Below are 26,223 nucleotides of genomic sequence, written 5' to 3' on the forward strand. Positions count from 1 at the left end.
AGGTTTAAACTGGAAAACTCTCCCAGTGCTTTTGCCATTGGTAAGTGTAGACCTCCTCTAGTTTCCACCTGCCTTTGCTTTGCTTCCTCTCTATTGCTTTCAGTTAGTTGAGAGAGAGATATATATATACATTTTTTTTTTTTTTTTACCAAGTTTGGGGTTAGTTTGGTAGGAGCTACTTCCCCATTATAGGAAGCTGGAAGTCTATGCATAGTTTCATTGTTTGAAAACATAATTATAATTATATTATTTGCAGATAGTCTTTCACTTTGTAAATTTTTCAATTGTGCAATCTTAATTTATATACTATCACCCATGAATGACATTTTAACATCAAATTCAGGAAAATATGGAATGCTTCACGAATTTGCATGTCATCCTTATACAGGAGCCATGCTAATCTTCTCTGTATCGTTCAAATTTTAAAATATGTGCTGCCAAAGTGAGCACTTAAATGGGGATTGAAAAAAGGGCCATGCCCATAGCAGTAGATAAACAGCATAAAAAGGCATAATTGTTAATGCTAGAAATTCGGCCGAACTCTCCACATTTAACATAAGGAATTTATTTGAAGGGCCCTTTCATTTGCATCGGATAAACTATAGGGTTGTCACCTGCTCAACATTTATTCAGACTGGAAAAGAGCTACAGTGTGCCTAGAACCCAAACCAACTATGGCTAAATTTGGTAAGAAAATGACAGCAGTTACTTTTATCATCACCTCCAAAGCATTTGCCATTTTTTCTGGAACATTCTGTAGATATACTCTGTGAGGGTGTATGGGTTATTTGTATTTGTGTTAGCTTGTCTGTGAATGTTTAACCAACTATGCAGGATAAAACTCTTGATTCAATCCAGATAACCCAATGGATTATCGAGCCTGCTCCACAGAACAGTTTGGTGAAAAAGACCACGCATGACCATCTGCCTCTGTTATACCTATTAGTCCCGTTCCTAACTGGACAAGCCAACAAAGCCCTCCCCAGGAAACTTTAGGCTTCCAGCTCAGTGACTATGCCTTTGCCCCTTTCCTTTCATTATAGAGTTTGGATCCTGGCTGAAGTGGTGATTAGCTACTCTGCTTACTTTTTCCTGAGCTAGGAACCTTCAATTCCATTCCTCTGGATCTTTAGTGGCAGTAGGCATCAAGAAAGCATACTTTCATTTCATCATATCTGGTGAGTTCTATTCTTTGCTTAAGGGCTTATTTAATTATAGAGAATTCATGTGTTCTCAGAATTGCCATTAGACAGAGAATTAGACTTAGGCCAAACATAAAACTTTACAACCTCACACTATTTCCTTTACTTGGTGTACTGTTCCATTACATTTAAACAGGTTGAAATTCAACATGTTGGCATTGAGGATAGAGAGATGAAAAAGATAGATGTGGTCTCTGCCCTCCTGGAACTTATATTCTAACGTGAGAACCAGACATTACCCAATGCTTATATAAATAACCATTGTGACAATTTCAATGAGAGAAAAGTATAGGGTTCCAAAACCTTAAGATTGCATACAACTTCTGCTAGGAATGTACACAAAATAACTATAATTCATTTAAAGCATGTCTTTATATTAGGCTTTTAATAGGGAGCAATTGGAAACAATCTAGAAATCCAATAATAAGGAATAGTGAAATAGTGAAAGGGGTATTAAGTAATCATTATTTTATAAAAATTATTTAATGACATAATAAAGTGTTCATATTATATTAAGAAGGTGGCAAATCAATATTATAGAATTATCCCATTTTCATTAAAAGTGCACATTTATGTATTGAAATAAAACTGGTAGATACCAGATATTAAAAGTGATTATCTCCACATATGGCATTGTGTTGTTTTTTATACTTTTCTACATTATGAAAATGTGCTACAATGACTAGGTATTACATTAAGAATCAGACACAATGTTGTTTTATTTAAGAAATTGACTATTATAGGTAATTTGAAGACAGAATTATAGACACACAGGTTTCATTCTGACAATACTCAAGTAGAAAGGCATGAAAATTGCCTGAGCAATTCTTTTTATCTTACCCGTTCCCCAAGTAACATAAACACTCCACAGCAATCATATTTAATTATGTCATTTTAAAAACATAAAGACTAGGATTGGTTTTTCAAACATGGTTTAAGAAACTTCTATTATTTGTATGGGGGCAAAGAGGGAAGAGGAATAACAACAACAAAAATATGTGATATCAGCTGAAACTTGCAAGTAAAACATAAAAGGCTATAAAGAAAGAATTGTCCTTACAGGAGTAAATGTTTCCTTTCTATTTCAATTGATAAACCTTTAAGTGACTTTCAGTATAACACTTGGAAAATTGTTAGTTAACATTCACAGGCAATAATAATTCTCCAACTTAAAGTGTGTGTGTTTGTGTAAACTTCTATTCAATTTTGAGCAGACAATTCAATTTTGAATAATCTTGACAGTTACTTGGAATTTTTGTGATGGCACTTTATATTTGAATATTTATTCCTGAAGACTTCTGGGGAAGACGGCAGAGTAAGGGCACTCCAGGACTCAGTCCTTCAACTGAAACAACTATGAAACAAGCAGGAAATCTGAAACAACTATTTTGAAACTCTAGAGGGCACAGAACACTGTACAGCATCCAGGGAAGAACAGGAAGAAGAGGCTGGTAAACTACAGTAATGACCAGTAAATTACTCTGTCCAAGCAGCAACTACTGGCACACATCCCTCACTCACACAGCAGGCCACCATGGGGCCCAGTCCCTAGCTAGCTCACTGGTGGCAGAAAGGGACATAGAGATCCTCTTCCCCAAGAACAGGGGTGGTACAACCAATCGCTGACCACGGCTTTTAATTAGGATCACTGAGGACCCAGCTCTGAGGGTACCTGTTGTTTCAACCCACCCTGGACAAGGTAGCAGCAGCCATTGTTTCAATCCTAGCCAGAGGTTGTGGAAATTTAAAGACACAGTGCATCCTCAGGGCTGCAGGGGACAGTTAGCTGAAGGGCTGCATTTGCTGGACAGTCCAGGAAAGCTCAGCTTCAGGGAACTGTCGGAGAAGCTTCTGGAGTCCTACCTGATCCCCTCCCCCAGGGCACTTTGGAGTTGTTCTGCACCTCCTCCGTGTGTCCCTGGACCTATTCTGGTTGGGGAAGACTGACTTAGGAAACTCCTCTCAGGGGTGACTCTCCCCACCGAATTTGCCCTCTAGTCAAAAGCAGCTTGAGACAATGAAAGGACTGTAAAAAACTATAGAGGCAGACAGTCTTAGACAAATGCCTGCCAGCTTCAAACACCCAGGAGAAGGAGGTCTGTCTCTTGGGAAACAGGTGATAACCAAACTCCTATAAATAGGGGAACTCCAAAAAAACTAACAAGCAAAAGCCCAGGACAAGACAGAAGCTCAGAAAGATGGGGAAAACTCTGCATACTGCATTTGCCTTGGGCAGACCTTCTGATAGGAGGTCTGAAGCTCAAAAAAATCTCTGTCTAATCCCCAGCTGGTTTCAAAACCAAGAAACAGACATCACAGGCAATAAATCCCAGAGTTAACATTTTAAAATATTAAAATATACAATGTGAAACAAAAAGGTACAAGATAGACAAAGAAACAGGAAATGATGGCCAAAGGAAGAGGATTAAAAAAAAAGAAAACACAAATGAAGATGAGCAAGTGGACATAACACAAAAAGCCTTTAAAAAATGATCTAATGGTGAAAGAACTAATGGCTATCAGGAAAACAATGAATGAACAATATGAGAGACAACTAAAGAAACAGAATTTTTAAAAGGAACTAAACAGATTATTGGATTTGAAGAACACAGTAACTGAAATGAAAAATGTCCAGGAAGGTTCCAAGAGCAGATTGGAGCTGCCAGAAGAAAGAATCGGTGAACTTGAAGAGAAGGCACTTGAAATGAGTCAGGCTGAGGAATACCATGAAAAAAGATGTATTAGAAGTGAAAATAGCCTGACAGCTATGGGACACCATGAAGCATACCAACAAATGCATTATGGAAGTCCCAGAAAGAGAAGAAAGAGACAAAGAGGCAGAATGAATAGTCAAAGAAATAATGATAGTGAATTTCCCAAACTTAGGAAAAGATGTAAATATGCGCATTCAAGAACACAGAGAACATCAAACAAGATAAATATGAATAAAAATACCTGTCATATATTGATCACACTATTAAATGCAAAGGACAAGGAGAGAGTTCTGAAAGCTGCAAGAAAACCAACAACAACAACAACAACAAACGAAAAACCCACGATGTATTACATACAAGGGAGTCTCAATTAGTTTGTGTATCAATTTCTCATCAGAAACCATGGAGGCAAAAAGGCAGTGGATTGAAATACTTAAAGTGCTAGAAGAAAACAACTGCCAGCCAAGAATTTTATATCCAGCAAAACCTTCTTTCCACAATGAGGGCCAGATTAACCAGCAAAACCTTCTTTCGAAAATGAGGGCCAGATTTACACATTCTCAGATAAAAGCTGAGGGAGTTCATCACCACTAGAAATCCCTAAGAGTAAAGCTAAAGGGAGTTCTTCAGACTGAAATCAAAAAACACTACACAGTGGTTCAAAGCAGCATAAAGAAATAAAGACCTGTGGTAAAGGAAACCATTTGGGCAATTATAAATACCAGCATTATTGTATTGTATTATTGTATTATTCTTACCTCCTACAGGTGCTAAAATGTAAATGCAAAAAATGTAATGATAAATCTATATTGCTGGACATACAATGTACAAAGATAAAAATAGCAACAAGTACCAAAACATGGTGGGGGGACAGAGGAGTATAGGATAAGTATATGTGATGCTATTGAAAAGTTGGTATGAAACCAAACATGATTGTTCTATATTTAGAATGTTAAATTTTAACCCCATGGTAATCACAAGTAAAATATATCTAGATAGAAATGAGAAGGCACAAAATATGGTACAACACAGAAAATAAATATAAAGTAGGCATTAACAGACGTGAGGGACAAAAACGATATAAGACTTACAGAGGCTAAATAGCAAAATGGCAAAAGAAAATTCTGTCTTGTCAGTAGTAACTTTAAATATAAATGTATTAAACTCTACAGTCAAAAAGCAGAGATTGGCAGAATGGATTAAAAAGCATGATCCAACTACACGCTGTCTGCAAGAGAAATCACCTTAAATTCAAAGATACAAGTACATTGAGGGTGAAAGGATGGAAAAAATATACATGCAAGTAGTAACCAAAAGAAAGCTGGAGAGGCTATACTAATATTGGAGAAAACAGACATTAAGTCATAAACAGTTACAATGACAATGATGGTCATTTAATACTGATAAAAGGGCAATTCAACAGGAAGATGTAACAATTATAAATATATATTCACTGCAGAGCCCCAAAATATAGGAAGCAAATAGTAACAGATTTGAAGGGAGAAGTTGAAGGTTCTACATTAATAATAGAAGACTTTAACACCCTATTCTCAATAATGGATAGAACATCTAGTCAGAAGATCAGTAAGGAAGTACAAGACTTGAATGATATACAAACCAACTAGACCTAACAGACAAATATGGAATACTGTACTCAAGAAATACAAAACACAGAATATACATTCTTCTTGAGTGCACATGGATCATTCTCCAGGATAGACCATTTGTTAGGCCACAAAATTCAAAAATATTGAAATTATGCAATGCATATTCTATGACCACAATGGAATGAAGCTAGAAATCAACAAGAGAAGAAGAAAGGGAAAATTCACAAATATTTGGAAATTAAACAACATACTTTTAAACAACCAGTGGGTTAAAGAAGAAATCAGAAATGAAATTAGGAAATAATTTGAGGTGAATGAAAATGAAAATACAACATATTAAAACTTATGGGATGCAGTAAAGGCAGTGCTCAGAGGGAAATTTAGAGATCTAAATGCAAGCATCAAAAAAGAAGAAAGACTTCAACTCAGACACCTAACCTTAAAACTGGAAGAACTAGAAAAAGAAGAGCAAACTAAAACCAAAATGAGCAAAAGGAAGGAAATAAAACAATAGAGAGAGTCAACAAAAGCAATAAATGGTTCTTTGGGAAGATCAATGAAATTAACAAACCTTTAGCTAGACTGACAAAAGAAAAAGAGAGGATACAAATAATGAAAATCAGAAATGAAAAGGGGGACATTACTACCAGCCCTGCTGAAATAAAAAGGACTATAAGAGGATACTATGAACAACTGTATGTCAATAAATTATATAAACTAGTTGAAATGGACAAATTCTTAGAAACACACAAACTACCTACACTGACTCAAGAAGAAATATAAGATCTCAACAAACCAATTACTGGTAAAGAAATTAAATCAGTCATCAAAACCTCTCAACAAAGAAAAGCCCGGGACCAAATGGCTTCATAGGGGAATTCTACTGAACATTTCAAGAAAACTTAACTCCAATTCTGCTGAAACTCTTCCAAAAAATTAAAGATGAGGGAACACTCCCTAATTCATTTTCTGAGGCCAACATCACCCTCAAACCACAGCTGAATAAAGATACCAAAAGAAAAAAAAAACTACAGACCAATATCTCTTATGAATATAGATTCAATAATCCTCAACAAAATACTAGCAAACCACATCAAACAGTATATTAAAAGAATTATACACCATGATCCAGTGGGATTTTTCCCTTGTGTGAAAGGTTTGTTCAACATAAGAAAATCAATTAACATAATACACCACATTAACGCAATGAAGGAAAAAAAGAAAAGATCATCTAAATTGATTCCGAAAAGGTATTTGACAACATACAGTAGCCTTTCTTGATAAAAGCACTTAGAACACTAAGAACAGAAGGAACTTTCCTCAACATGATAAAGGTCATATATGAAAAGCCCACAGCTAAGATCCAACTTAATGGTGTAAGACTGAAACCTTTCCCTTTAAGATCAGGAACAAGACAAGAATGCCCAATGCCACCACTGTTATTCAACATTGTATTGGAAATTTTTGCCAGAACAGTTAGGCAATAGAAAGAAATAAAAAGCTTCCCAATTGGAAAGGAAGAAGTAAAACTTTCCCTATTTGTAGATGATATGATCATATATTCAGAAAATACTGAAAAATCCACAACAAAACTCCTAGAGCTAATCAATGAATTCAGCAAAGGGGTAGGGTACAAGATCAACACCCAAAATTTAGTATAGTTTCTACACACACACAATGAAGAATAGGAAGAAGAAATCAAGAAAAATATTCCATTAAAAATAGCAAGTAAAACATCAATATCTAGTAAAAATCTAACCAAGGATACACAGAAAACTACAAAACATTGCTACAATAAATTAAAGAAGACCTAAATAAATGGAAGGACATTTTGTGCTCATGGACTGGAAGACTAAATATCATTAAGATGCTAATTGCAAAGCAATTTATAGATTCAATGCAATCCCAATCAAAATTCCAACAACATTCTTTGCAGAATTGGAAAAGTCAATTGTCAAATTTATATGGAACAATAGGGGCTCTGAATAGCTAAAGTAATCTTGAAAAAGAAGAATGAAGTTGGAGGACTTACACTTCCCAATTTTAAAACTTATTACCAAGCTACAGTCATCAAAACAGCATGGTACTTGCACAAGGACAGACATGTAGACCAATGGAGTAGAATTGAGAGCTCAGAGATCAACCCTCATATTTAAAGCCAAATGAGTTTGGACAAGGTGGCAAAGACCAGTAAATATGGAAAAAATAGTATCTTCACAAATGATGCTGGGAAAACTGGACCTTGGCTTGCAGAGAAGAAAAAAAAAAAAAAAAAAAAAAGGAGGACCCCTACCTCACACCATATATAAAAATGAACTCAAATTGGATCAAAGACCTTAATATTAATAGCTAGATCTATAAAGCTCATTGAAGAAAGTGTGAGGAAGCATCTTCAGGACTTGAGTTAGGCAGTGGTTTCTTTGACTTTCACCCCAAACACAAGCAATAAAAAAAAAAAAAAAATAGATAAATGGGACCTCATCAAAATTAAAAACTAGTGTTCCTCAAAGGACTTTATCATGAATGTAAAACAACAATCTGCATAATGGGAGAAAATATTAGGAAACCACATTTCTGATAAAGGTTTACTCTCCAGAATAAATAAATTCTTCAACTTAATAAAAAGACAACCCAATTTAAAAATGGGCAAAAGACTTCAACAGACGTCTCTCCAAAGAAAATATACAAATGGCCAGAAAGGACATGAAAAGATGTGCAACATCATTAGCTATCAGGGATATGCAAATCAAAATCACAGTGAGGTACAATTTCATACCCATTAAAATGGCTACTATTGGAAAAAAAAACAAAAACTGGAGAACTATAAGTGTTGGAGAGGATGCAGAGAAATAGGAACATTCATTCATTGCTAGTGCAATGTAAAATGGTTCAGCCACTGTGGAAGACAGTATGGCAGTTCCTCAGAAAGCTAAGTATAGAACTACCACATGGCAATCGTACTACTAGGTAAATACCTGAAAGAACTGAAAGCAGAGACTCAAACAGATATTTGCACACTGATGTTCATAACAGCATTATTCACAATTGCCAAAAGACAAAAGCAACTCAAGCATCCATCAACCATCAACCAAAGGATGGATAAATAAAATGTGGTATATACATATGTTCCAGTTTGCTATACTGCAAAATACCAGAAATGGATTGGCTTTTACAATGGGGGTTTATTAGTCAACAAATTTACATTCTAAGGTCATGAAAGTATCCAAACTAAGGCATCAACAAGAGGTTACCCTCACTGAAGGACAACCAAATGGTGCCTGATGCACAGGAAACACAATATGGCTGTTAACTATTAAATAATAAGAAAAAAATCAAATAGTGATAATTGCAAAGCAGAGAATTAAAATAGGTTGAAGTGATGCCAAGTGATCTATGGCCTTGAAAGCCTCCAGTAGAGCTGGGTGACATAAAAAAAAAAAAAGCCATTAATTTGAGAATCAGCAGAAGAGCAATGAAAGGCAGGGTCACTAACAGGGACACCCACAGATGGGAAAGAGCCTGGGAGATGATGAGTGAGGCAGAAAGTGCACACAAGGATTTCATGTTGGATTCTGAAATCTAGGTTAATGCATTTGAATCAGAGTCTAACTGAGAGTGGAAATTGTGAGATGGTTTTAAGTAGGAGAGTGACTGGACATAATATAAATTTTAACAAATATCACTCTGGCTTCTGTGTGGGGAACTGATTTTGGAAGAGGAAGAGTGAAAGCAGGGAGATGACTTAGGAGCTTATTTCAGTCATCCAGCCAAGAGATGATGATGGCTTGGTCTAGAAGTGATTGGATTTGGTTTATCTTCTACGAGTGAAGAAGAGTAGACTTACTGATGAATTAAATGTAGGGAAATGAAAGAAAGAGAGTAATGGATTGAATTGTGCCCCCCCCCAAAAAAAAACAGACATGTTGAAGTCCTAATCCCCAGTACCTCCAAATGTGACCTTGTTTGTAAATAGAGCCGTTACAGATAGAATTAGAAAAGTTACATGTGAGGTCATACTGGAGTCTAGTGGGCCCTAATCTAATATGACTGGTTTTCTTAAAAGTAGGGGAGAAAAGTCAGAGGGAGAGAGAGAGAGAGAGAGACAGACAGACAGACAGATAGGGGTGGGGTGTGGGGGAATGGCCATGTAACAGTGGAGACAGGGATTGGGTTATGCCACAAGTCAAGGAATGCCAAAGCTTGTTGGCCACTGCCAAAGAAGCCAGGAGAGAGGCATGGAACAGATTCTTCCCTACAGATTTCAGAGGGAGCATGGCCTTTATGACACCTTGATTTCAGAATTCTAGCCTCCAGAATTTTGAAACCAATATCTGCTCTTTTCAGCCATCCCGTTCATTGTACTTTGTTATGGCAGCCCTAGGAAACTAAGACAGAGAGGAACAAAGATAATTCCTAATTTGAGGGAGCGATGGTTGTGGGCATACCAATTGCTGAGATGCCGGAAGATGTAGGAGACCAGGATATTTGAGTGTTCACAAAGTCTCATGTTTGATAATGCTTTGTTTCTCAAAGTACTATGTAAACTACTTGAGGAGAAACTTCACAGTCTACACCCACATATATTCACTCTTCCTACTCCAGTTTTTTCTAATGGTTTCTACATGGCTGTCTATAAATAAGAGGAGCTTGTTGAATGACTGAATAAATGAGACAATATTTTCTTATGTGGAAATGAAGCAGCTATTTTTATAAACTGTGTTTCTGCTGCTTAATTTTACTAGGTCCTTCTAGAAAGCTAATTTGTACCATGATCTTTAGTCACTGAAATAGTAATAAAAAGAAATTGAGGCTCTTCTCTATTTTTTATTAAAATAAAGGAAATATTCTTGCCACAGATTTTTCAGAAAGAGAAAATTTGTCCCATTTGGTGCTTACTGATTATCCTGAGCTATTTGATTCCAGTGCAGGATGGAAGTGGGGAAATTTATATTCAATGAGTACATAGATTATACTAATAATATAATATAATATATACCAATAATATAATATAATAATATTTGGATATCATTTATATCTCACAGAAACACAAAAGAGAGATATTATTGTTGCCATTTTATAGATGTGGAAATTAAACCTCTAGAAAAGGAAATGACTGATATAGGTCATTTAACTACTGTGCTGGTTTGAATCTGTTATGTACCATAAAAGACTATGGTCTTTTAATCCACTCTTGTGGGGGCAGACCTATTTCAGGTGAGATCTTTTGATTAGGTTGTTTCCATGGAGGTGTGACCCACCCAACTGTGAGTGGGACCCATTCATTGGATTATTTCAATGGAGATGTGACCCCACCCATTCAAGGTGGATCTTAATTAGTTTACTGGCCTCCTCTATTAGAGGATAAAAGGGAGAGATATTTTGAAGAGAGCTCAGAGATGCTTAGAGAGAAAATGCCCAGAGACATTACTGAGACGGATGTTGAAACCAGAACCAGGAGAGAAGCTAAGAGATGATATACAGAATTTGTCCCAGAGAAAGTAAGAGAGCACCCCCAGATTCTTAGAGAGAAACACCCTGGGAGAAACAAGCAAGAATGCACAGGAGCTGAGACAGAGAGAAGCTAAGACAGAAGCCCAGAGACATTTTGAAGAAGGCAACCTAAACCAGAAGCTAACCCCAGGAGGGGCCCAGCAGACTCCAGCCATGTGCCTTCCCATGTGGCAGAGGAACCCAGATGCCATGACCTTTCTTCAGAGAAGGTATCATCCTACTGATGCCTTAATTGGACATTTTCATGGCCTGGGTACTGTAAACATGTGAACTAAGAAACCCTCCTTGTAAAAGCCAACCCATTTCTGGTATTTTGCATTCCAGCAGCTTCAGCAAACTGGAACAACTACTAAGGGGTATGATCAGGATTCTAACCAGACAAATCACACCTCATAGTTTTTGCTTTTCCACACCTGAGGTTTCCTGGCAGACACCCACAGGACACATCTCTGAGGGGTAAAACATAGTTTAAGACAGAAATACCTATGACTTGCCTGGCACTCTCCACTCACTTCTCTTCTGGGTTCACAAATGAGTCAAACAAGGATTCTCCAGGAAAGACTCGCCAAGCATAGACACATCTACTTCAGGGCAACCAAGGATCAATAACACCCTCCCTGCTTTGGACAACACACATTTGGATGCAAGTAGGATGAGTCAAATGAATGTGGTATCAGAGACTTTCTCCCCATTAAAATGAAATGCACAACACTGAAATGACTGGACCAAAAGACCTGAAAGTCTGTGGCCCAGCATCACAGTTCTGAAGGCTGCAGTTGCCTGCACACCACCCTTCCCAAATGCCTGTTTTAGTTCTTGAGGCTCTTCGCCAACAGGAGGAGAGTAGAGGCAGGAGAGGAGTTAGGTAAGAATTCTTAGTACACGGTTGCCCATGAAATTCTCTTCCTTCATCCTACAAACTGGAAAAGAGATTCTCAAAAAAATGCAGACCACCAACTTCACACTTATTCTATCCATTTTGTCTCTTGGAACTGCTCCACTAACTGCTCTTATTCTTTAGATTCTGGCACCTGAACCCCACCCCTTATCCACACACAGACACACCCACACACCATTCACTTATCTCTATAACATAACAAGGAAATAGTTCAGGCAGATAAGTTTAATTTTGCCAATAGGGCAGGTAGCAAAGGCACCTTCTAGGATAGAGGTTCTCAGCCTTTTTTTTTTGTCATGGAAACCTGTGCCAGTCTGGTGTTTGGCATCATCCCCAAATAATATTTTTAAATGCGTAAGATAAATTAATAGGATTAAAAAGGAAACCAACTATATGTAAAGAAAATTATCAAAGTGTTAAGAAAAAAAGTTTGTGATATAGTAATTCATGTAATTCTTTACTGACACACTAAATAATGAGATTTAGCAGTTGGTCTAATAACTACCATCATTTTTAAGTGGTGATGAGCCTATCTGCAACTTGAAAGTGATATGAAAAATATCTATGATACCTATCAATAACAAAATAACAGGTAGTGCTAATATTGCTGCCATTTTCTACATTCAAAAATGAAGGACAAACTAAATTCTGTTAGTAGTTAATGAAACTAAAAATGTAATTTTCTCCTTATAGGTTCATGGGTCCCTCAAGTTTAGGTGAAAAACCCATTTTAAAGCTAGAATGTTGTGGTCCTTTACAACACTAAGAAGATCACAAACGAAGTGTAACTCAGAAACTTTTGACCTTTTTGTCTTCAAAGGTAATACTTCTATTTAATACCAAAATAGGAACAACCTGATGACCTGTTGCAAAGTGACCTAAGCCAATCTGGACAAGAACAACTCAAATTATTTCTGGTGGAGGAATTTAATCACCGAATAATTTGAACTATTAAGTTAGTAACTCCTACATAACCTTGTTACCAGGTTATAATGAAAATAAGCTCTAGACTAAATTCTGCCACAAATACAGAATAAATTAAACATTTATGAGTAATCAAGCACAAAATTGTTAATATTACCTCTGTAAGCTTGCTGAAACCTCTTTCTGCCTTTGTATATGCCCTGCCACTACCCTGAATTAAAGTTTCACAAGCAGTAGGTGTTACAATGTTCCAGAAGCAGGAAACTGTGTCTATTGTACCCAGCCTCAGGCAGTCAAGGGCCAACCACACAACCATTTGGCAATCAAACATCAGGGACCATCCCCCAAGGCACTGACTTTAGGTCTCCCTGAATTCTTACTGTCCAGCCATGGAAGTGAGTGGAACATGGCTGAAATATTTTAGCCAAGTCACATATTTGGAATGATTTTCATTTTATATAATCAGAGTACAGTTCTACCAGTGATCATGCTAAATAACAAGTCACTCATTTTACCCAGCAAACCCACGGCTGACATTTATTATGGTACTTAGAATATCCTCAGGTGTAGACTGAAATACGGATAAGGCTAGGCAACACTTTTGGAGTGTGGATTCTTGATGAGAGAAACTTAATGGCCCTGGAGTTGAAGCATATTGTGTGTTGAAGTATTTGAAAATAAATTATAAACACTGTAATAGTCTCTCATTCAGCCTGAATACAGAAGTCCAGTATTTTAGTAAGTTCCTTCCCCAGTATTTCCGGATGTCTGACAGAATGCTCACATGTCTCCAGATCTGCCCTGTGGGCACTTGTTACCTCAACTGACTATCATTGGGCCTCTCTGCTTTTTTTCTGATCACCTCTTGTTATTCCCTTTCCTGTTCCCTTGTTTTATTCAACCAATAAGGCTTTAAAAACACTGGATGGAATTTCAGGATTGAAATGAGATCCTTCTTGAACAAACTTTTTAGTTTAGATTAATTATGTCAAATTGTCATATGTAGTAAGAACTCTGAAATACATAAAGTGAATTTATTAATAAAGTGCAAGTTATGTACTTATTAGTTTTGTCCTTTGAGTTCTCACAAGGAAGGAAATTAAAAGGTAACATTAATTCCAGTAATTATGCAAAAGTTTAAACACATTTTTTCTCTATAAGGTAGCAGCAAAATGCCTTAATTCTACAGGAACTGGAAAATACGTGTTATTACAGTCTAATTGTAGTTAATTTTATTCTCTGGGACAACTAATCTCTCAATAACATTTGCAGCGATTGATTAAAATCCACTGCTTGATAAAATCAAGGTCTTTAGGTAATTGATGTGCTAATAGACCTGCAATTATTTGAGGCCATGCTTCCTCACAGAGAGCAAGTCAAGAAATGGATAAAGTCCAAATAAACTATCTATTTTGCAGCAGGAGCTATGATAATTGCCAGGAGACAGCCTGCTTATCAGTTGTGAGAGGTTTTCATCCTTCATTAATATGTAGTTCAGTTGGACATCAGAGAAACTGGCCCCCATGGGAATATTCTCTGAATCTCCCATTATCTCATTTTCCATACTCTTGGCTTGACCTGCTTTTTATGTATGTTCACAGAAAGATCAGGCTTTTCACATATGGACTTTCTAAACAATCAGCTAGCCAGGAACTCACGTCCCTAAAGCTCCATGCAGTTTGGCTGCTGTAAATTTGGACAAGTGTATACACCAATAAAGTATCAGTTTAAATGTTCCAGACCAAATATTTTAGAAGTAGACAAAATAAATATTCCAAAGTGCTAACCTTTGAGTTTTCCATTCTGCGGCTTGAGCCTCCATGTGCAATCAGGGTATCTGTCTTTAATGTCTTCAGGCATCTCAGAGAGCAATCTCGTCCACACATGCATCCCTAACTCATGATTTGTTGTACTTCAGACTGAGCTCTCTACTGAGTCTAAGCTTACCGAAGAAAGATTGGAAGCAATGCCCTAAAAACTCCATTAGTGAAACAAGAAACTTTTTCTTCTGTCTTGGCCAGACATGATCCAGGTGGCCAAAATGATAGAATCGTTACTCGAGACCCATCAATTTTATTTTGTCCTGGGGCTTGCAAGGGAAAAAGTGGGGGAAATTTCTTTGTTGCCTCAGCTTTCTTATCTTTGCCTTCATAAAGAATATGCTTGCCCAAGAGTTTATAATTGAAGTTCACTTAGGATGATTATTTACAATTATAATAAGAGTTTTATCTTTGGACTTCATCCCTGTTATGGCTCAAAACAAATATCTGATGTGGTCAATTATTATGGATAAGTAACAAGAAAAACACAGCTACTCAAATATTAGTAAAATGCAATTTTCAGGTACTATAACAATAGCCAACAAATATTGGGAGCTCACTATGTGCCAGGCTCTCTGCTAAGTGCTTCCTCACACCATTTAAATAGTACACCATTTAATTCTCATAACATGTTAAGTATTATTCCACTTATATTACATCCTAACAAACACTGTTAGTCTCTCCTCACTTTACAGATGAGTACACTGAGAAAGGGAAAAGCTAAAATGACTAAGGTTCAACATGGGGTAAATGGTAGATACCAGATCAAAGCTAGAACAAAGCTGTTTGATGAGAACTTACTGGGATATCACCAGCGCTGTGTTGAATGATTAGCTAGAGAGAACTGGCCATCAATCATGTTAACCAAGTTCACCTTTTGTTGTTGCTGTTTAAGTATAATTTTGTCCCAGGAAATTCATAGTGAGTGATTATGATTACATTTTACTCATCTACATGCCTCTCTTACACTCTTGTTGAAGATGCTAATCTGTATAAATCTGTCTTTGGAGTTGATGATGCAACCATATCTCACTCCTGTGGGAAATGGAGAGCTGCTGTGCATAAAATAGAATAAAATGTATTAGGGCAAAGTTAAATTGCTAATAAGAGCAATCACAGTAATGGATTTAACAATCATTTTAAATCTAGTTTTAATTACATAAATCCATTTCAGAATTCCTACTAATGTGATGAGAAATTCATAAATTCCATACAAATTGAAAAGAGAAATTATACTGTTTATTTAAATACCACTCTGTCTCTATATTTTATATATGTAAATACATGCATAGATACATAAATTATGCATTTATATGTATAAACTTTGTCAGGACTAATCAATTTCATCTCCTGCTTAATAATTAGTACTTATTAATCTTCAATATTCCCATCAAGATATATTCTCCTAACAAATAGGATAAAACATAAAAACACTCTAAGATTACGTAGATTGTATTTTCTAAACAAAATTTGCTTCCCACTTTAGAAACTTGATGTCACCAAGGCATCACCATAAAATTTAACTTCTCCATATTTGTTTAAGATAAAAATAGAGAAGAAAGCTTTTTAAGTGTGTTATTCCAGGAAAAACTTGAATGAGAATCCCTGGCTCTAGTTTAGGATGCATTCTACATCTTACTTCAGCTTGATATTAGGCAGGAGACTTCTTCAATTTTGGGTTAAAACTGGCATGAAAAGTACTTTAAAAAAACAACCATGGTTTCTGTTTTCATAAGTCCCTTCTGCTTGTAAAATAAACCTATATAGAATATGTGAAGTAACATTCTGAAACTTACCTGACTTTTCTGTATTTCTCACTGAAGCCATAGGATGGCTAAGTCCTGAGAAGCCCATGGCGGATCAGAGTGGAAGGTTGCAACCTGAGAAGACCCAGAAAAAGTTTGCAGTCACTGGTGGGGTGGTCAGGCCATAGACTTCAAGTACTCTTAACAGTCTCCTTAATTTTGCCACTCAAATCTGCAGAGCTTTCTCACCAATGTGTTTGATATGGGCTAAAACATTGTTGTTTGGCTTGAACCGTCTCTGTGGCTAATGGGCAGGGTCAGATATTGCATGAGCCTTGGGTTTTGAAACCGCTCCTGTGGATTCTCAACTTTCTTTTGAGTTAAGGACAGAAGGCCTTCAATCTATCCACACTTGTGGCTGATCTGTCAAAAATGCTTGGCCTGAAAATGGATAGGCTTACGGCTGGAAACTCACTTGCTCAAAACCTCTCCAAGGATATGATATGGGAAGAAATGAGTGAGGTTGACTCAGAAGTTCAGGCTACAGGTTGAAACACTAGTATTGTATATGTTATTCCCTCACTTAAGATATTTTACTAAGCAGGCCCACCCCTATGGATAAAAATATACATCTAGCTAAATAGACTATGTCTTCCTTCTGTGATATATGCCTCATTATTGACAAAATCTAAAACATATATGTAAAGCTATATATTTTAGTTTCCTTGGCTGCTCAAGCAAATACCATGCAATGGGTGGCAACAATGGGAATTTATCTGCTCCTGGTTTTGAAGCTATGAAAAAGTCCAAACTGAGGCATTAACAAGGCACTGCAATCTTCTGAAGACTGGAATTCTGGGGCTGGCTGCTGGTGATCCTTGGTCCTGGCCTCCTCTGGTACATGGCAATAATAACAAAACTGTCTTACTCTTGTACATGGTTAGAGTCTGATATATTACGATGACTAATAAAAAAAGACACAAAATATATAGACTATTATATATTTACTCTGTAACCTTCATTCCTAGAGGATCCCAGATCTCCTTCCAACATAGATTTGACCACACTCTATTATAATTTTCTTCCTAGCTTTAAGAAGGCCCCTCCTAATGATAAGCATATTAAGGGCACGAACTGTCTTGATTTTGTAATCCCTCTACCTAGTTCACTGCCAATTTATGCATCACTGATGCTTAATAAACATCTAATAAAAGAATAAATATTAAATAAAGGCACTTAACAATGCCAAATTGCCACCAATATACAGATAATATTGATTTTTTTTCAGGTATTTTGTTTGTTTGTTGTCAGAGTTCAAAAGGCACTTCCTATGGAACAACCACCTATAGCATGGTCAAATCATAGCCTAATGCCCTGGGATGTTGTCTTAGTTTTCCAGGCTTGCTATGACAGATACCACACATGGGTACTTGAAGCAACAAGAATTCATTGTCTTACAGTTTGGAAGGCTGGAAGTCCAAAATTGAGGTCTAAACAGACCATGCTTTCACCCAGAGTCTGTAGTGTTCTGGTGCTAGCTTGTCACCATCCTGAGGGCCTCTTGGTTGGATCTCTGCCTCCATTACATGGTGATCCCTCTCTCTCTCTCCTTCTCTTGCTTTCCCTGCTTCTGGCTTCTGATCTCTGACTTTTTCTGATTACACTGGAATTTCCTCTGCCTTGTAAGGACTTCAGCCATATGGATTAAGGCATACCCTGATTCAATTTGGCCTTATCCAAAATAGGATCTTCAAAAATTCTATTCACAAATGAGTCCACACCTTAACTTAAAAAATAGCAGCTTCAAAGGTCCTATTGACAAATGCGTGTACACCCACTGGAATGCAGATTAAGACTTGAATATGGTTTTTTTTATGGGGGTTATGATTCAGTCCTCAACAGCAGTCTATCCAGAGCACACAGAAACCTTTAGACACATATCTTCTCCAAGTCCTTCATGGTTCATCAGCAAGTGCATGCTTTCAATATACACAAACTTCTCTTCAAATAAAAGCCAAGCTGGAAGGGTTCAAGTCTTGCATATATTCAGCATACTCCTTATAAGCCTCAATTTCTTCCTTTTGTCACCACGTGTGTGAAAAGACAGCTGATGCCAGCGTTCCATGCAGAGTTTTCAAAAAGGTCAACTAGCATTAAGATTTATGCTGGTAAAATTCATTCCTTCTCTTTCAAAAATTTAATGAGAAAGGACAGCTTTGTGAAATGAAGGAGCAAGAACAATATTGCTTAAATAAACTGGAATTTGCACTTTGATTACCCTGCAGTTTCTGCCATACTTTACTGGAAATGTTCCCTGTGGTACAGGTTTTCTCCAGAGTGACATCATCATATGAAGCCATCCTCACTATAATTATTTTCATCCATATTTGTGGAGGACATAGCAAGAACATTCAGTAAGGAATACTTGATGCATATAGAACAATTTAAAAATGTGGAGTCACTAGAAAGCCCCATTAAAAGGCAAATGATATATCTTTATGCATACCTCAAACCCCAAAGGAGATATTTCATATTCACATTGGAAAAGAAAGAGTCTGTTTCAAACAATGAAACTCTGATAAAAGCAAATATCCTATGCCACAAAACAACAAACAACATTCATAGTTTCAGTTGCTTTTCTTGGAATAACACTTTTAAAAGCTGTAACACAGAGGGAGCAGGCATATTTTAGTTCACAATGTCAAATTTATATCATTTTTGGAATTTGGACCCTGTCAATGCTAATACCAAGCATTCGGATTTTAAAATTTTATTTTTGGCAATCCCCATTTCCCTTTTGGCAAAGTTGTTTTATCCTTTTTAAAATGTGGGGTTTTGTTCTGTTTTGTTTTGTTTTAATAAAAGTAAAAGCATCAATGTAAAAACGTTAATTTTCTCAAAATTCAAACAGCTCACTGAAAACCAGTATATTTCACAATTTAAGTGAAAATACATGTGGAAGCTATAGATTGGCTTCCCTGACAATTTGTGATTTACTCGAGGCTGACTGTACTCATGGGGGAGAAGGCAGCTCCTACTGCTGTGAGTTAAAGGGCATGGACAGGCCCTTTGTCTCCTGAAAAATAAAAGCCTCCACCATCTGCTCACAGAGGCTTTGATTTTGTTTTAAATGTAGAAAAACATGCATTTAACTCCACAGTTAGTGATAAGGTTCAAATTCATTCACTCTTCTATTCATTCATTCATTCAGCATAACAACTAAGGGAAAGAAAAGGGTGATAAATAGAATATGAGGTTAAATTGAATAGTTTACTCAGCACAGCACAGACATGATTTTTCTGTCCAACCACTGTTTTCAAAACTGCTCTATAAAATCCTTCATTATCCTTTAATGTCATCTCAATCAGTTCCCATCATTTAAAACATATTATCAGTTATTAAAAAGTCCAGGCTGATTTAATCCAGTTTAAAATTTCAGTCTCTATAGTATGTCATGCTCTTTTCCTTCCCCAAGTCCAGTGTTACTCTCAGCTCTGGACACCACAATCTGCTGCTCTCTTTCTCTCTCTCTTCCCTCTTCTGGGATCTGTATCTCGGTATTGGGGCTCAGGAGAATGGGTAAGACAAGAGGGTAACAAGTCCTTTTATGATGGTGATATCGAAGATGTGTCACAAGCCTATGGATGCTTGCTATCTTGGGGAGAATGTCTGGCTCTTCAAGAGGCTTTCTGAGGTTACCCTCAGAAATGTTCCCCATATGGGCCACACGAATCAGCTGAACCTTCCCTCACTACTCCCATGGCTCCAGAACCCAACAAACACCCTCAGCATCTTAATGTTGGGGTCTCCCCCTAGGTCAGGCTGACCATCTGTCTTTACATTTCTTTACAATGTCCCCGAACTCCTGGGACGCACATTCAATTCTGCCAAGCTTTGATGACATCTATTTTGGCTGCTTAAAGATTTTGGTTGTACATATTTGTGGTTTCACATTCTTACTATGAATGATTATGTTTTTCATAAAAAAAGAAGTTTGAAATAGGGTCATTATTACACATTCATCTAAAGCAACAGAGTACCCCAGGACTATCATCAGTATGAGGTATCCATCTAAACCAGTGGGAAAAAACCCACCTACCTCTGCAAGGTTTATGCACAAGTTCAGAACCGCCATGAGAACCCAATATGTCTGGATGCGAGACATTCTTGGGGTTGACCTTACAGAGCTTTTAGTGCACTTTCATTTGCACATGGCACAAAAGGCATTAATCAAGTTGACTCACTATAATAATGCTGTCTAAAGCTTTCAGATACACATATTTTCACTACTCTCACATTCCCTGCTTCCTCAGTTGTAATCTGCAGTGGTAAGTGGTAGCAAATGGTTCCAATTTTCAAACTTGGAAACTAAGTTCTGACCTCATTTGTGGCAGAAAGAAATATCTCTTTAAAAATGTTTTACATTTTTGATTGCTCCCAAGAGATCCTTCCAACTCTGCAGGAAAGCAAACTCCCATTGTCCTCACTGTGGTTTTCTTCACACCAGCACTAAGGACAGAAGACTCTCATCACCATTTAGAATTCACAGACAGAATCAGAAATGCTGACTCTCGTGGAAAACTATATTTCTGGGATTTGGGTGAGTTATCCTGCCCCCTCCCCCCCCAAAAAAAAGCTGGTTTGCCCAGAAACAGTTACATCAAACAAGACTACCAAATACCTTAAGTAGAAGGGGACTTTAGGAGATTCAGGTTAAAGATGCAGGTTTTAAACCACCACAACAAAAAGAGCCCTTAATGTCCTGTGTAAATAGAAATGGTTTTAAATAAGTCACTCACACCTACAGGACTCATGAATCTTAGGCTTCTTTCACACATGTTCAAAGAAACTTAACACCTCTTTAATTATTTATGGTAAATAATACTGACCAGGAGGCAAGTGAGAGACGGATCTGTGCTTTAGAATTTGCTTTAAAACATTCCACTTTCTTCACTTTTTGAAGGATATTAGATCAACACTCATAATCCATCCTTAGATCTCACTGAATAGCTAGCTCTCTTCCTGATGAATGCAAAGTATTCAAATGTTGAGCTTTTAAAAATTTCCTGTGAAGTTATAAATGCTAATCTACAGCTTCCACAAACTCTCATAAATACCAATGTAAATTTATACCTTGCCACCACAAGAAAAAAAAAGTCTTCTTTACTACTACTATCTAAGAAAGGGAGATAAAAGTATTTTGCCATAAAGAAAATCAGGGCTTGAAATACATTTTTTAGTAAAACATAACTTTCTAAACATGCTGTTATACATGTGTAGAGAAATTTGTTCTTCTTGAGTAAAAGGGAATTAGACAAAAAAAAAAAAAAATCGCTGCAGCTAATGCCCCCATATTTCTCATTCATTCTCAATGGATGTTTCTAATGTGTTTACCTGAAAATTCTGGTGGAGTGACATGATAATACGTGAGACACAGAGTGGGATTGGAGCTGAGTTTGCTCACTGTGAGCATCAGTGAGAAATGGACCTGGCCTGGTGTCACAATCACTTCTGAGCTATCCACAGCCTGGTCATTTTGATTCCAATTAAAATTCCCCAGATCCCCATTTTTCACTTTTCTTTATGACAATTCCACTTTCATTTTTATCTTTAGCGGAAGCTTTTGTTTATGATCATGACTTCTCATCAACTAAAGAAAAAGATAAGACTTTACATGATTGATAGTATATACTATATTCGAGGGAAAAACAAAGGTATGTTTATGAGAATGGTAGAAAGGCTATTTAGAAAATTTATTAATTATCCTTTCTGTGTATATCTTCATTAAAATGCATTTTTTTTCCATTCCAGGCAAGTTTAAATTACAGATGAATTATACTGGTATATCAAAGAGTAGACCAGGAAACTTGAATAAAATTTTACTTTTAATAGAAGAGCTTTTAAAGCTATACAGATGTTGTCCAAATGCAAGTATAAACAATTCACAACTGTTCTAATGATTATCCCTGTCTACTTGAGTCTTGAGCTCTGGAAATTACAGAGTCTGAAGTTACTAGCTGAAATGACCACAAATTACTTTATCATGCTTTTCACTGTGGGGCATCCATTAAGTTTTCTATGCCACTAATGTTCTGCAGTTGCACTGTGTTCCCTGCTAAAGTGACTCATTTCCTAAAATCACATCCCTTTCTATTTTCAGAAAGTCAGCTTTCAAAGCAGAGAAAAATCCAGTTGCTAATGAGTGTCGCTAATACCTTTTTATAGACAATGAAATAATCCCTGAAATGGGACCTTAGGTGAAGTGAAATATTTTACAACTGTCTGTCTACCACCTCCTTGGTAACTAAGCCAACACTGAGGAGAAGCCATAGAATTTTGCCTCCCTAAGAAGTTTTTCTTATGTGTGCAAGATTAAGCAATTCTATATTAATTAATTTCTTTAGTGTGACATAGTTAATTAAGTTGCTGACTTTGAAATGCTATGAGCAATAGCATTTTCATTCACCCATTTGTTTGTTTATTAATTCATTAACCGTTTTCTCTGTGCGTACTACGTCCTAGTTCATATATTAACGTTAGGAATTATTTCAATCTATAGCTATATCCACAGAGAGGTAGCCAACAAAGAGGAAGACCAGAAGATTTCAACTAATATTTGATGCACAGCAAGGCACCAGATTCTTTGGTGACTGCCTGCATGTATAATGAATGAGCCGGGCAGCAAGGGTAAAAAGACAGCCCACATAACTACAACAAATTCAGCAAACCACATCTCACTGACACATTGTGTACATATGTGTATATGTATATGTGTGTGTGTGTGTGTGTGTGTGTGTGTGTGTGTGTGTGTGTGTGTGTATAATGAATTCAGAGCTACCTTGAATTACTTCTAGTCTCCTTCTAATTACTAACAATGACAAGTCTGCCCTCTCAGTTGCAGCTGGATGCCCCAGGCATCTTTGTAGTAAAACCAACAAATGATTGGAACACTATGTTTTAAACTCAAAACCAAAGCACAGTTGGAGAATTTTCACAAGCCTGCTTGAAAGTCTTATGTCTAGGCTTTGCAAGATAATACAAGATGCAGAAGGACAACACAAGGTCAAATCCACATCTCATGTACAATGAATAAATGGGTTCCCTAATCCATTTGCCATAGCTCACAATCCAGAAGATGATCCAGGATGAATAGTAGGGTCCTCTGTACAAAGCCCAAGCTAGTGACCTCAAGAGCCTTGCTATGAATAATGGCCAGTCTTAGAGGGAGGTGATGGCAGCAACACTTCCTGAGCCAAAAGAGGGAAAGTGCAGAAAAAGTAGCCATGAAGATATATTCCATGCTAATTATTTTTGTGATATGATTTTGGTGTAAAGGTTTGGAGGCTATTGCAGTCCACCATTTTTACCAGCTCATTATTATTTATATTCAGCCTTGAGGTAATCTCTTTAACAAGTTAATGGGGTGAGCACAAAGGGCCAGAAATTTGCTCTCTTGCATAGTGTAATATCTGTTTCTGGGAGCTGGTAGGGGTGATATTTTCCTGAGGAGGGCGAGGAGAGAAAGTAGAATGTGTTTTATTTTTGTTTTTTTCAATCCACACTTAGCACCTGGGATAGAATTCTATCAATACAAAATATCATCTTCATAATTCTCTTGTTTTTTAACCTATAAGTGTTAGAAATATTACATAATAATCTTCATTGAAACACATTTGCTTGGCATTCAAATATTTACATCAACATGACTAGAATGCAGTCATGGTGTTCATTTCTTGTGACAGTCATAAGAAACATGAGAGGGCGAATACTCAGCTACCTCAGTAATTGATGCTGCCCAAAGGCCCAGACGTATGTTCATTCTGTTTTCTGCAGTGGATTCTTTTTCTCAAGGCTGTGACATTCAGGCCTAACAGCAATGCCTGCTGACAGGTAAGTGGCTGTTAGGAATGCTTATCAAGTGGAAACAACAAAACCACTGGTTTTCTCTCCAGTGTGAAAGAAAGCTTCCAATTTATCCTAAATTCATCTCTTTGCACATTCTACACCATCATCCAACCCAGAACTATATTGTTTACCTAAAATATTGTCATTTCAAGTTGTGCTTTACAGCAACCCAGAGTTCCACACGGCCTCTCTTTAGGTGGCTAGATAGAATATAGGCCCCTAGGAACATATGTGCTTTGTATCTGCTCTTAAATTCTGCTCCTGCCATGAAACAAGTGGATCAGAAAAAAATATGGAGAAGACTATGAAATCCTAAAATGCAAACTAACTAGAAATTTATCCAGAAGTATCCCTCTGTAAGTTAAATAAAATCTTGACTTTGATAAAACTGTGAAATTGAAATATGTCTTTAGAATATTCCCCACCTGCACACACACACTTCCCTCACTACACATGCTCCAATGTTAATTGCTTAGTTTGCGTTCAGGAACATGAGCTAGTAAAGACTTGGGTAGGGAGGTATTCAGGCAAACATACCTACCTTGAAATCTTACACTATAGGCGTGCATTAACAGTGTGCCTCATGGATACTCCCCATCAGGCTGCACTGGCTTACAACCTCTATGGTTACCCATACCTCACATGAAACATCTCACATCTCCATACGCTCCTCAAGATGCTGAGGCATGGTGCTAACATCTCCTAAATTGTGACATCATTAAGTTAATCAGTATAAATAGATGATTCTTTCTGAATGGTTCTGCAAGGTACTGCAGAAGATATGGAAGATTTCATGGCCTCTGTGATTGAGTTGTTTATATTCTATTGGGGAGAACAAAACAGCATGCAAAATGTTAAATATCAGAAAGGAATATCTTGGTCTGTACCACAGTGTAAAAGATGCCATATGGATATATACAATAAACTGATAAATAAGTGGGGTTGAGAAAAAATTCTCTTTTCAAGTATCACAGAAATTGTGTGCCTCTGTGAAGTGTGCCACTAGTTAAATATTACAAATAATAGTTAAAGTACTCGAGCTGGTAGGTGTTTTATATTGTAACAATTTTATTGATTCAAGGTTGTATTTACAAGGACTTTATTCACTTACATTCTGATGTGATGACTTTGGGGGAGGGAAGGAAGGAAGAGTCCCAGGTGTGCACATAAACTTTGCTCCCATCTTCACTGCCCTGTTTTTTTAATTAAATTCAGTTTTATTGAAATAAATTCACATACCATACAATCATCCATGGTGTACAATCAACTGTTCACAGTACCACCATATAGCTATGCATTCACCACCCCCATCTATTTTTGAACATTTTCCTTACATGAGAAAGAATCAGAATCAGAATAAAAAATAATAGTAAAAAAGAACACCCAAATCATCCCCCCCATCCCACCGTATTTTTCATCTAGCTTTTATCCCCATTTCTCTACTCATCCATCCATACACTAGATAAAGGGAGTGTGATCCACAAAGTCTTCACAATCACACTGTCACCCCCTGTAAGCTATATTGCTGTACAATCATCCTCAAGAGTCCAGACTACTGGGTTGGAGCTCAACAGTTTCAGGCATTTACTTCTAGCTATTTCAACACACCAAAACCTAAAAGGTGTTATCTATATAATGCATAAGAATGTCCACCAGAGTGACCTCTCAACTCCATTTGTAATCTCTCAGCCACTGAAACTTTATTTCGTTTCATTTTGCATCCCCCTTTTGGTCAAGAAGATGTTCTCAATCCCACGATGCCAGGTCCAGATTCATCCCTGGGAGTCATATCCTGCATTGCCAGGAAGATTTATACCCCTGGAAGTCAGGTCCCACGTAGGGGGGAGGGCAGTGAGATCACCTGCCAAGGTGGCTTAGCTAGAAAGAGAGGGCCACA

General features: G+C 37.0%; 1 non-coding gene across 1 annotated transcript; it reads right to left on the minus strand.

Moving 5' to 3' along the window:
* Positions 1–343: 343 nt before the first annotated feature.
* On the minus strand, positions 344–450 carry LOC119541050. Its single transcript, XR_005218181.1, has one exon. It is a non-coding gene; the product is annotated as a U6 spliceosomal RNA (small nuclear RNA).
* Between the last annotated feature and the right edge of the window lie 25,773 nt (positions 451–26,223).

This window comes from Choloepus didactylus, chromosome 7 (genome assembly GCF_015220235.1).
Source record: "Choloepus didactylus isolate mChoDid1 chromosome 7, mChoDid1.pri, whole genome shotgun sequence".
NCBI lineage: Eukaryota > Metazoa > Chordata > Mammalia > Pilosa > Megalonychidae > Choloepus > Choloepus didactylus.